Here is a 14,041-nt window from a genome sequence, read left to right as displayed (position 1 = left end):
TTTCTTTATTCGTTATAAATGACTGTCTTTGGCGTAATTTCAGTTTAAAAACTGGAATTAGTTATTAATAATGTTATTATTAGCTTTTCAGACGCAGAACTATAGAGATAGAAGTTGATTTCCAGAGGCAGAACTATAAAGATTGTGGATATGGAGATACTTTTTAAAAGCAGAACTGCGATGATGAAGATATGGAGACAGTTATCAAAGGCAGAACTTTAAGATGGAGATTCGAAGACTACTTTCAGCATAATTATGAAGATTCAAGTTACGAAGACACTTTTCAGAAGGAAAACTGAACATTGAAGACACGAAGACACCTTGGAGATGCAGAAATGAAGGTTGTAAGTTAGGCCTAGCTAAATTTAATGTTACATTAGCTTTTCAGTGGCTGAAATTTAAAGATTCAAGATGCGGAGAAAATTTCAGAGACAGGACTACAGAGATTGAAGATATGAAGATACTTTTCAATACCAGAAATATAAAATGAAAATATGAAGATACAATCGAAGGCAGAAGATTGAAGATGAAGATACGAAGACTACTTTTGGAAGCAGAATTATGAAGATTCAAGTTACGAAGACACTTTCCAGAAGGAGATCTAAACATTTGAAGGCACGAAGACACCTTGGAGATGCAGAAATGAAGGTTGTGTGTTAGGCCTAGTTAAATTTATTGTTACATCAGCTTTTCAGTGGGAGAAATATAAAGATTCAAGATGCAGAGAAGATTTTTAAGAAACAAAACTATAGAGATTGAAGATATGAAGACATTTTTGAAGAAAAGAACTATAAAATGAAAATATGAAGATACAATCGAATGAAGAAAAATAAAGATGAAGATACGAAGTCTACATTTGGAAGCAGAATTATGAAGATTCAAGTTACGAAGACATTTTTCAGTAGGAGATATGAACATTGAAGGCACGAAGACACCTTGGAGATGAAGAAATGAAGGTTGTAAGTTAGGCCTAGTTAATTTTAATGTTACATTAGCTTTTCAGTGGCAGAAATTTAAAGATTCAAGATGCGGAGAAGAATATTAAGAAACAGAACTATAGAGATTGAAGATATGAAGACAATTTTGAAGAAAAGAACTATAAAATGAAAATATGAAGATACATTCGAATGCAGAAGATTAAAGATGGAGATACGAAGACTACTTGAGCAGAATTATGAAGATTCAAATTACGAAGACATTTTTCAGAAGTAGATATGAACATTGAAGGCACGAAGACACCTTGGAGATGCAGAAATGAAGGTTGTAAGTTAGGCCTAGTTAATTTTAATGTTGCATTAGCTTTTCAGTGGCAGAAATATAAAGATTCAAGATGCGGAGAAGATTTTTTAAGAAACAGAATTATAGAGATTGAAGATATTAAGACATTTTTGAAGAAAAGAACTGTAAAATGAAAATATGAAGATACAATCGAATGGAGAAGAATAAAGATGAAGAAATGAAGATTACTTGTGTGGAAGCAGAATTATGAAGATTAAAGTTACGAAGACATTTTCAGAAGGAGATATGAACATTGAAGTCACGAAGACACCTTGGGGATCAGAAATGAGGGTTGTAAATTAGGCCTAGTTAATTTTAATGTTGCATTAGCTTTCCAGTGGCAGAAATATAAAGATTCAAGATGCGGAGAAGATTTTTAAGAAACAGAACTATAGAGATTGGAGATATGAAGACATTTTTCAAGAAAAGAATTATAAAATGAAAATATGAAGATACAATCGAATGCAGAAGAATAAAAATGAAGAAATGAAGACTACTTGTGGAAGCAGAATTATGAAGATTCAAGTTACGAAGACATTTTCAGAAGGTTATACGAACATTGAAGGCACGAAGAACCCTTGGAGATGCAGAAATGAAGGTTGTAAGTTAGGCCTAGTTAATTTTAATGTTACATTAGCTTTTCAGTGGCAGAAATATAAAGATTCAAGATGCGGAGAAGATTATTAGGAAACAGAACTATAGAGATTGGAGATATGAAGACATTTTTGAAGAAAAGAACTATAACATGAAAATATGAAGATACAATCGAACTCAGAAGAATAAAGATGAAGATACGAAGTCTACTTTTGGAAGCAGAATTATGAAGATTCAAGTTAGGAAGACATTTTTCAGAAGGAGATATGAAAATTGAAGGCACGAAGACACATTGGAGATGCAGAAATGAAGGTTGTAAGTTAGGCCTAGTTAATTTTAATATTACATTAGCTTTTCAGTCGCAGAAACATAAATATTCAAGATGCGGAGAAGATTATTAAGAAACAGAACTATAGAGATTGAAGATATGAAGACATTTTTGAAGAAAAGAACTATAAAATGAAAATATGAAGATACAATCGAATGCAGAAGAATAAAGATGAAGAAATGAAGACTACTTGTGTGGAAGCAGAATTATGAAGATTAAAGTTACGAAGACATTTTCAGAAGTAGATATGAACATTGAAGTCACGAAGACACCTTGGAGATGCAGAAATGAAGGTTGTAAGTTAGGCCTAGTTAATTTTAATGTTGCATTAGCTTTTCAGTGGCAGAAATATAAAGATTCAAGATGCGGAGAAGATTATTAAGAAACAGAACTATAGAGATTGAAGATATGAAGACATTTTTGAAGAAAAGAACTACAAAATGAAAATATGAAGATACAATCGAACGCAGAAGAATAAAGATGAAGATACGAAGTCTACTTTTGGAAGCAGAATTATGAAGATTCAAGTTAGGAAGACATTTTTCAGAAGGAGATATGAACATTGAAGGCACGAAGACACCTTGGAGATGCAGAAATGAAGGTTGTAAGTTAGGCCTAGTTAATTTTAATGTTGCATTAGCTTTTCAGTGGCAGAAATATAAAGATTCAAGATGCGGAGAAGTTTTTTTAAGAAACAGAATTATAGAGATTGAAGATGTGAAGACATTTTTGAAGAAAAGAACTATAAAATAAAAATATGAAGATACAATCGAATGCAGAAGAATAAAGATAAAGAAATGAAGACTACTTGTGGGAGCAGAATTATGAAGATTAAAGTTACGAAGACATTTTCAGAAGGAGATATGAACATTGAAGGCACGAAGACACCTTGGAGATGCAGAAATGAAGGTTGTAAGTTAGGCCTAGTTAATTTTAATGTTGCATTAGCTTTTCAGTGGCAGAAATATAAAGATTCAAGATGCGGAGAAGTTTTTTTAAGAAACAGAATTATAGAGATTGAAGATGTGAAGACATTTTTGAAGAAAAGAACTATAAAATGAAAATATGAAGATACAATCGAATGGAGAAGAATAAAGATGAAGAAATGAAGACTACTTGTGTGGAAGCAGAATTATGAAGATTAAAGTTACGAAGACATTTTCAGAAGTAGATATGAACATTGAAGTCACGAAGACACCTTGGAGATGCAGAAATGAAGGTTGTAAGTTAGGCCTAGTTAATTTTAATGTTGCATTAGCTTTTCAGTGGCAGAAATATAAAGATTCAAGATGCGGAGAAGATTATTAAGAAACAGAACTATAGAGATTGAAGATATGAAGACATTTTTGAAGAAAAGAACTACAAAATGAAAATATGAAGATACAATCGAACGCAGAAGAATAAAGATGAAGATACGAAGTCTACTTTTGGAAGCAGAATTATGAAGATTCAAGTTAGGAAGACATTTTTCAGAAGGAGATATGAACATTGAAGGCACGAAGACACCTTGGAGATGCAGAAATGAAGGTTGTAAGTTAGGCCTAGTTAATTTTAATGTTGCATTAGCTTTTCAGTGGCAGAAATATAAAGATTCAAGATGCGGAGAAGTTTTTTTAAGAAACAGAATTATAGAGATTGAAGATGTGAAGACATTTTTGAAGAAAAGAACTATAAAATAAAAATATGAAGATACAATCGAATGCAGAAGAATAAAGATAAAGAAATGAAGACTACTTGTGGGAGCAGAATTATGAAGATTAAAGTTACGAAGACATTTTCAGAAGGAGATATGAACATTGAAGGCACGAAGACACCTTGGAGATGCAGAAATGAAGGTTGTAAGTTAGGCCTAGTTAATTTTAATGTTGCATTAGCTTTTCAGTGGCAGAAATATAAAGATTCAAGATGCGGAGAAGTTTTTTTAAGAAACAGAATTATAGAGATTGAAGATGTGAAGACATTTTTGAAGAAAAGAACTATAAAATGAAAATATGAAGATACAATCGAATGGAGAAGAATAAAGATGAAGAAATGAAGACTACTTGTGTGGAAGCAGAATTATGAAGATTAAAATTACGAAGACATTTTCAGAAGTAGATATGAACATTGAAGTCACGAAGACACCATGGAGATGCAGAAATGAAGGTTGTAAGTTAGGCCTAGTTAATTTTAATATTACATTAGCTTTTCAGTCGCAGAAATATAAAGATTCAAGATGCGGAGAAGATTATTAAGAAACAGAACTATAGAGATTGAAGATATGAAGACATTTTTGAAGAAAAGAACTATAAAATGAAAACATGAAGATACAATCGAACGCAGAAGAATAAAGATGAAGATACGAAGTCTACTTTTGGAAGCAGAATTATGAAGATTCAAGTTAGGAAGACATTTTTCAGAAGGAGATATGAATATTGAAGGCACGAAGACACCTTGGAGATGCAGAAATGAAGGTTGTAAGTTAGGCCTAGTTAATTTTAATGTTACATTAGCTTTTCAGTGGCAGAAATTTAAAGATTCAAGATGCGGAGAAGAATATTATGAAACAGAACTATAGAGATTGAAGATATGAAGACATTTTTGAAGAAAAGAACTATAAAATGAAAATATGAAGATACAATCGAATGCAGAAGAATAAAGATGAAGAAATGAAGACTACTTGTGTGGAAGCAGAATTATGAAGATTAAAGTTACGAAGACATTTTCAGAAGTAGATATGAACATTGAAGTCACGAAGACACCTTGGAGATGCAGAAATGAAGGTTGTAAGTTAGGCCTAGTTAATTTTAATGTTGCATTAGCTTTTCAGTGGCAGAAATATAAAGATTCAAGATGCGGAGAAGATTATTAAGAAACAGAACTATAGAGATTGAAGATATGAAGACATTTTTGAAGAAAAGAACTACAAAATGAAAATATGAAGATACAATCGAACGCAGAAGAATAAAGATGAAGATACGAAGTCTACTTTTGGAAGCAGAATTATGAAGATTCAAGTTAGGAAGACATTTTTCAGAAGGAGATATGAACATTGAAGGCACGAAGACACCTTGGAGATGCAGAAATGAAGGTTGTAAGTTAGGCCTAGTTAATTTTAATGTTGCATTAGCTTTTCAGTGGCAGAAATATAAAGATTCAAGATGCGGAGAAGTTTTTTTAAGAAACAGAATTATAGAGATTGAAGATGTGAAGACATTTTTGAAGAAAAGAACTATAAAATAAAAATATGAAGATACAATCGAATGCAGAAGAATAAAGATAAAAAAATGAAGACTACTTGTGGGAGCAGAATTATGAAGATTAAAGTTACGAAGACATTTTCAGAAGGAGATATGAACATTGAAGGCACGAAGACACCTTGGAGATGCAGAAATGAAGGTTGTAAGTTAGGCCTAGTTAATTTTAATGTTGCATTAGCTTTTCAGTGGCAGAAATATAAAGATTCAAGATGCGGAGAAGTTTTTTTAAGAAACAGAATTATAGAGATTGAAGATGTGAAGACATTTTTGAAGAAAAGAACTATAAAATGAAAATATGAAGATACAATCGAATGGAGAAGAATAAAGATGAAGAAATGAAGACTACTTGTGTGGAAGCAGAATTATGAAGATTAAAATTACGAAGACATTTTCAGAAGTAGATATGAACATTGAAGTCACGAAGACACCATGGAGATGCAGAAATGAAGGTTGTAAGTTAGGCCTAGTTAATTTTAATATTACATTAGCTTTTCAGTCGCAGAAATATAAAGATTCAAGATGCGGAGAAGATTATTAAGAAACAGAACTATAGAGATTGAAGATATGAAGACATTTTTGAAGAAAAGAACTATAAAATGAAAACATGAAGATACAATCGAACGCAGAAGAATGAAGATGAAGATACGAAGTCTACTTTTGGAAGCAGAATTATGAAGATTCAAGTTAGGAAGACATTTTTCAGAAGGAGATATGAATATTGAAGGCACGAAGACACCTTGGAGATGCAGAAATGAAGGTTGTAAGTTAGGCCTAGTTAATTTTAATGTTGCATTAGCTTTTCAGTGGCAGAAATATAAAGATTCAAGATGCGGAGAAGTTTTTTTAAGAAACAGAATTATAGAGATTGAAGATGTGAAGACATTTTTTAAGAAAAGAACTATAAAATGAAAATATGAAGATACAATCGAATGCAGAAGAATAAAGATGAAGATACGAAGTCTACATTTGGAAGCAGAATTATGAAGATTCAAGTTACGAAGACATTTTTCAGAAGGAGATATGAACATTGAAGGCACGAAGAAACCTTGGAGATGAAGAAATGAAGGTTGTAAGTTAGGCCTAGTTAATTTTAATGTTACATTAGCTTTTCAGTGGCAGAAATTTAAAGATTCAAGATGCGGAGAAGAATATTATGAAACAGAACTATAGAGATTGAAGATATGAAGACAATTTTGAAGAAAAGAACTATAAAATGAAAATATGAAGATACATTCGAATGCAGAAGATTAAAGATGAAGATACGAAGACTACTTGAGCAGAATTATGAAAATTCAAATTACGAAGACATTTTTCAGAAGAAGATATGAACATTGAAGGCACGAAGACACCTTGGAGATGCAGAAATGAAGGTTGTAAGTTAGGCCTAGTTAATTTTAATGTTGCATTAGCTTTTCAGTGGCAGAAATATAAAGATTCAACATGCGGAGAAGATTTTTTAAGAAACAGAACTATAGAGATTGAAGATATGAAGACATTTTTGAAGAAAAGAACTGTAAAATGAAAATATGAAGATACAACCGAATGCAGAAGAATAAAGATGAAGAAATGAAGACTACTTGTGGAAGCAGAATTATGAAGATTAAAGTTACGAAGACATTTTCAGAAGGAGATAAGAACATTGAAGTCACGAAGACACCTTGGAGATGCAGAAATGATGGTTGTAAGTTAGGCCTAGTTAATTTTAATGTTGCATTAGCTTTTCAGTGGCAGAAATATAAAGATTCAAGATGCAGAGAAGATTTTTAAGAAACAGAACTATAGAGATTGGAGATATGAAGACATTTTTGAAGAAAAGAAATATAAAATGAAAATATGAAGATACAATCGAATGCAGAAGAATAAAGATGAAGATACGAAGTCTACATTTGGAAGCAGAATTATGAAGATTCAAGTTACGAAGACATTTTTCAGAAGGAGATATGAACATTGAAGGCACGAAGAAACCTTGGAGATGAAGAAATGAAGGTTGTAAGTTAGGCCTAGTTAATTTTAATGTTACATTAGCTTTTCAGTGGCAGAAATTTAAAGATTCAAGATGCGGAGAAGAATATTATGAAACAGAACTATAGAGATTGAAGATATGAAGACAATTTTGAAGAAAAGAACTATAAAATGAAAATATGAAGATACATTCGAATGCAGAAGATTAAAGATGAAGATACGAAGACTACTTGAGCAGAATTATGAAGATTCAAATTACGAAGACATTTTTCAGAAGAAGATATGAACATTGAAGGCACGAAGACACCTTGGAGATGCAGAAATGAAGGTTGTAAGTTAGGCCTAGTTAATTTTAATGTTGCATTAGCTTTTCAGTGGCAGAAATATAAAGATTCAACATGCGGAGAAGATTTTTTAAGAAACAGAACTATAGAGATTGAAGATATGAAGACATTTTTGAAGAAAAGAACTGTAAATGAAAATATGAAGATACAACCGAATGCAGAAGAATAAAGATGAAGAAATGAAGACTACTTGTGGAAGCAGAATTATGAAGATTAAAGTTACGAAGACATTTTCAGAAGGAGATATGAACATTGAAGTCACGAAGACACCTTGGAGATGCAGAAATGATGGTTGTAAGTTAGGCCTAGTTAATTTTATTGTTGCATTAGCTTTTCAGTGGCAGAAATATAAAGATTCAAGATGCGGAGAAGATTTTAAAGAAACAGAACTATAGAGATTGGAGATATGAAGACATTTTTGAAGAAAAGAAATATAAAATGAAAATATGAAGATACAATCGAACGCAGAAGAATAAAGATGAAGATACGAAGTCTACTTTTGGAAGCAGAATTATGAAGATTCAAGTTAGGAAGACATTTTTCAGAAGGAGATATGAACATTGAAGGCACGAAGACACCTTGGAGATGCAGAAATGAAGGTTGTAAGTTAGGCCTAGTTAATTTTAATGTTGCATTAGCTTTTCAGTGGCAGAAATAAAAAGATTCAAGATGCGGAGAAGTTTTTTTAAGAAACAGAATTATAGAGATTGAAGATGTGAAGACATTTTTCAAGAAAAGAATTATAAAATGAAAATATGAAGATGCAATCGAATGCAGAAGAATAAAAATGAAGAAATGAAGACTACTTGTGGAAGCAGAATTATGAAGATTCAAGTTAGGAAGACATTTTTCAGAAGGAGATATGAATATTGAAGGCACGAAGACACCTTGGAGATGAAGAAATGAAGGTTGTAAGTTAGGCCTAGTTAATTTTAATGTTACATTAGCTTTTCAGTGGCAGAAATTTAAAGATTCAAGATGCGGAGAAGAATATTAAGAAACAGAACTATAGAGATTGAAGATATGAAGACAATTTTGAAGAAAAGAACTATAAAATGAAAATATGAAGATACATTCGAATGCAGAAGATTAAAGATGAAGATACGAAGACTACTTGAGCAGAATTATGAAGATTCAAATTACGAAGACATTTTTCAGAAGAAGATATGAACATTGAAGGCACGAAGACACCTTGGAGATGCAGAAATGAAGGTTGTAAGTTAGGCCTAGTTAATTTTAATGTTGCATTAGCTTTTCAGTGGCAGAAATATAAAGATTCAAGATGCGGAGAAGATTTTTTAAGTAACAGAACTATAGAGATTGAAGATATGAAGACATTTTTGAAGAAAAGAACTGTAAAATGAAAATATGAAGATACAATCGAATGAAGAAGAATAAAGATGAAGAAATGAAGATTACTTGTGTGGAAGCAGAATTATGAAGATTAAAGTTACGAAGACATTTTCAGAAGGAGATATGAACATTGAAGTCACGAAGACACCTTGGGGATCAGAAATGAAGGTTGTAAGTTAGGCCTAGTTAATTTTAATGTTGCATTAGCTTTCCAGTGGCAGAAATATAAAGATTCAAGATGCGGAGAAGATTTTTAAGAAACAGAACTATAGAGATTGGAGATATGAAGACATTTTTCAAGAAAAGAATTATAAAATGAAAATATGAAGATACAATCGAATGCAGAAGAATAAAAATGAAGAAATGAAGACTACTTGTGGAAGCAGAATTATGAAGATTCAAGTTACGAAGACATTTTCAGAAGGATATACGAACATTGAAGGCACGAAGAACCCTTGGAGATGCAGAAATAAAGGTTGTAAGTTAGGCCTAGTTAATTTTAATGTTACATTAGCTTTTCAGTGGCAGAAATTTAAAGATTCAAGATGCGGAGAAGAATATTATGAAACAGAACTATAGAGATTGAAGATATGAAGACAATTTTGAAGAAAAGAACTATAAAATGAAAATATGAAGATACATTCGAATGCAGAAGATTAAAGATGAAGATACGAAGACTACTTGAGCAGAATTATGAAGATTCAAATTACGAACACATTTTTCAGAAGAAGATATGAACATTGAAGGCACGAAGACACCTTGGAGATGCAGAAATGAAGGTTGTAAGTTAGGCCTAGTTAATTTTAATGTTGCATTAGCTTTTCAGTGGCAGAAATATAAAGATTCAACATGCGGAGAAGATTTTTTAAGAAACAGAACTATAGAGATTGAAGATATGAAGACATTTTTGAAGAAAAGAACTGTAAAATGAAAATATGAAGATACAACCGAATGCAGAAGAATAAAGATGAAGAAATGAAGACTACTTGTGGAAGCAGAATTATGAAGATTAAAGTTACGAAGACATTTTCAGAAGGAGATATGAACATTGAAGTCACGAAGACACCTTGGAGATGCAGAAATGATGGTTGTAAGTTAGGCCTAGTTAATTTTAATGTTGCATTAGCTTTTCAGTGGCAGAAATATAAAGATTCAAGATGCGGAGAAGATTTTTAAGAAACCGAACTATAGAGATTGGAGATATGAAGACATTTTTGAAGAAAAGAAATATAAAATGAAAATATGAAGATACAATCGAACGCAGAAGAATAAAGATGAAGATACGAAGTCTACTTTTGGAAGCAGAATTATGAAGATTCAAGTTAGGAAGACATTTTTCAGAAGGAGATATGAACATTGAAGGCACGAAGACACCTTGGAGATGCAGAAATGAAGGTTGTAAGTTAGGCCTAGTTAATTTTAATGTTGCATTAGCTTTTCAGTGGCAGAAATATAAAGATTCAAGATGCGGAGAAGTTTTTTTAAGAAACAGAATTATAGAGATTGAAGATGTGAAGACATTTTTCAAGAAAAGAATTATAAAATGAAAATATGAAGATACAATCGAATGCAGAAGAATAAAAATGAAGAAATGAAGACTACTTGTGGAAGCAGAATTATGAAGATTCAAGTTAGGAAGACATTTTTCAGAAGGAGATATGAACATTGAAGGCACGAAGACACCTTGGAGATGAAGAAATGAAGGTTGTAAGTTAGGCCTAGTTATTTTTAATGTTACATTAGCTTTTCAGTGGCAGAAATTTAAAGATTCAAGATGCGGAGAAGAATATTAAGAAACAGAACTATAGAGATTGAAGATATGAAGACAATTTTGAAGAAAAGAACTTTAAAATGAAAATATGAAGATACATTCGAATGCAGAAGATTAAAGATGAAGATACGAAGACTACTTGAGCAGAATTATGAAGATTCAAATTACGAAGACATTTTTCAGAAGAAGATATGAACATTGAAGGCACGAAGACACCTTGGAGATGCAGAAATGAAGGTTGTAAGTTAGGCCTAGTTAATTTTAATGTTACATCAGCTTTTCAGTGGCAGAAATATAAAGAATCAAGATGCGGAGAAGATTATTAGGAAACAGAACTATAGAGATTGGAGATATGAAGACATTTTTGAAGAAAAGAACTATAACATGAAAATATGAAGATACAATCGAACTCAGAAGAATAAAGATGAAGATACGAAGTCTACTTTTGGAAGCAGCATTATGAAGATTCAAGTTAGGAAGACATTTTTCAGAAGGAGATATGAAAATTGAAGGCACGAAGACACATTGGAGATGCAGAAATGAAGGTTGTAAGTTAGGCCTAGTTAATTTTCATATTACATTAGCTTTTCAGTCGCAGAAATATAAAGATTCAAGATGCGGAGAAGAATATTAAGAAACAGAACTATAGAGATTGAAGATATGAAGACATTTTTGAAGAAAAGAACTATAAAATGAAAATATGAAGATACAATCGAACGCAGAAGAATAAAGATGAAGATACGAAGTCTACTTTTGGAAGCAGAATTATGAAGATTCAAGTTAGGAAGACATTTTTCAGAAGGAGATATGAACATTGAAGGCACGAAGACATCTTGGAGATGCAGAAATGAAGGTTGTAAGTTAGGCCTAGTTAATTTTAATGTTGCATTAGCTTTTCAGTGGCAGAAATATAAAGATTCAAGATGCGGAGAAGTTTTTTTAAGAAACAGAATTATAGAGATTGAAGATGTGAAGACATTTTTGAAGAAAAGAACTATAAAATGAAAATATGAAGATACAATCGAATGCAGAAGAATAAAGATGAGGAAATGAAGACTACTTGTGGGAGCAGAATTATGAAGATTAAAGTTACGAAGACATTCTCAGAAGGAGATATGAACATTGAAGGCACGAAGACACCTTGGAGATGCAGAAATGAAGGTTGTAAGTTAGGCCTAGTTAATTTTAATGTTGCATTAGCTTTTCAGTGGCAGAAATATAAAGATTCAACATGCGGAGAAGATTTTTTAAGAAACAGAACTATAGAGATTGAAGATATGAAGACATTTTTGAAGAAAAGAACTGTAAAATGAAAATATGAAGATACAACCGAATGCAGAAGAATAAAGATGAAGAAATGAAGACTATTTGTGGAAGCAGAATTATGAAGATTAAAGTTACGAAGACATTTTCAGAAGGAGATATGAACATTGAAGTCACGAAGACACCTTGGAGATGCAGAAATGATGGTTGTAAGTTAGGCCTAGTTAATTTTAATGTTGCATTAGCTTTTCAGTGGCAGAAATATAAAGATTCAAGATGCGGAGAAGATTTTTAAGAAACAGAACTATAGAGATTGGAGATATGAAGACATTTTTGAAGAAAAGAAATATAAAATGAAAATATGAAAATACAATCGAACGCAGAAGAATAAAGATGAAGATACGAAGTCTACTTTTGGAAGCAGAATTATGAAGATTCAAGTTAGGGAGACATTTTTCAGAAGGAGATATGAACATTGAAGGCACGAAGACACCTTGGAGATGCAGAAATGAAGGTTGTAAGTTAGGCCTAGTTAATTTTAATGTTGCATTAGCTTTTCAGTGGCAGAAATATAAAGATTCAAGATGCGGAGAAGATTTTTTAAGTAACAGAACTATAGAGATTGAAGATATGAAGACATTTTTGAAGAAAATAACTGTAAAATGAAAATATGAAATTACAATCGAATGGAGAAGAATAAAGATGAGGAAATGAAGATTACTTGTGTGGAAGCAGAATTATGAAGATTAAAGTTACAAAGACATTTTCAGAAGGAGATATGAACATTGAAGTCACGAAGACACCTTGGGGATCAGAAATGAAGGTTGTAAGTTAGGCCTAGTTAATTTTAATGTTGCATTAGCTTTCCAGTGGCAGAAATATAAAGATTCAAGATGCGGAGAAGATTTTTAAGAAACAGAACTATAGAGATTGGAGATATGAAGACATTTTTCAAGAAAAGAATTATAAAATGAAAATATGAAGATACAATCGAATGCAGAAGAATAAAAATGAAGAAATGAAGACTACTTGTGGAAGCAGAATTATGAAGATTCAAGTTACGAAGACATTTTCAGAAGGATATACGAACATTGAAGGCACGAAGAACCCTTGGAGATGCAGAAATAAAGGTTGTAAGTTAGGCCTAGTTAATTTTAATGTTACATTAGCTTTTCAGTGGCAGAAATTTAAAGATTCAAGATGCGGAGAAGAATATTATGAAACAGAACTATAGAGATTGAAGATATGAAGACAATTTTGAAGAAAAGAACTATAAAATGAAAATATGAAGATACATTCGAATGCAGAAGATTAAAGATGAAGATACGAAGACTACTTGAGCAGAATTATGAAGATTCAAATTACGAACACATTTTTCAGAAGAAGATATGAACATTGAAGGCACGAAGACACCTTGGAGATGCAGAAATGAAGGTTGTAAGTTAGGCCTAGTTAATTTTAATGTTGCATTAGCTTTTCAGTGGCAGAAATATAAAGATTCAACATGCGGAGAAGATTTTTTAAGAAACAGAACTATAGAGATTGAAGATATGAAGACATTTTTGAAGAAAAGAACTGTAAAATGAAAATATGAAGATACAACCGAATGCAGAAGAATAAAGATGAAGAAATGAAGACTACTTGTGGAAGCAGAATTATGAAGATTAAAGTTACGAAGACATTTTCAGAAGGAGATATGAACATTGAAGTCACGAAGACACCTTGGAGATGCAGAAATGATGGTTGTAAGTTAGGCCTAGTTAATTTTAATGTTGCATTAGCTTTTCAGTGGCAGAAATATAAAGATTCAAGATGCGGAGAAGATTTTTAAGAAACCGAACTATAGAGATTGGAGATATGAAGACATTTTTGAAGAAAAGAAATATAAAATGAAAATATGAAGATACAA

The sequence above is a fragment of the Styela clava genome, chromosome 2 (genome assembly GCF_964204865.1).
Source record: "Styela clava chromosome 2, kaStyClav1.hap1.2, whole genome shotgun sequence".
Taxonomy (NCBI): Eukaryota; Metazoa; Chordata; class Ascidiacea; order Stolidobranchia; family Styelidae; genus Styela; species Styela clava.
The sequence above is the reverse complement of the archived record's forward strand: the minus strand, read 5'-3'. Positions refer to the sequence as shown.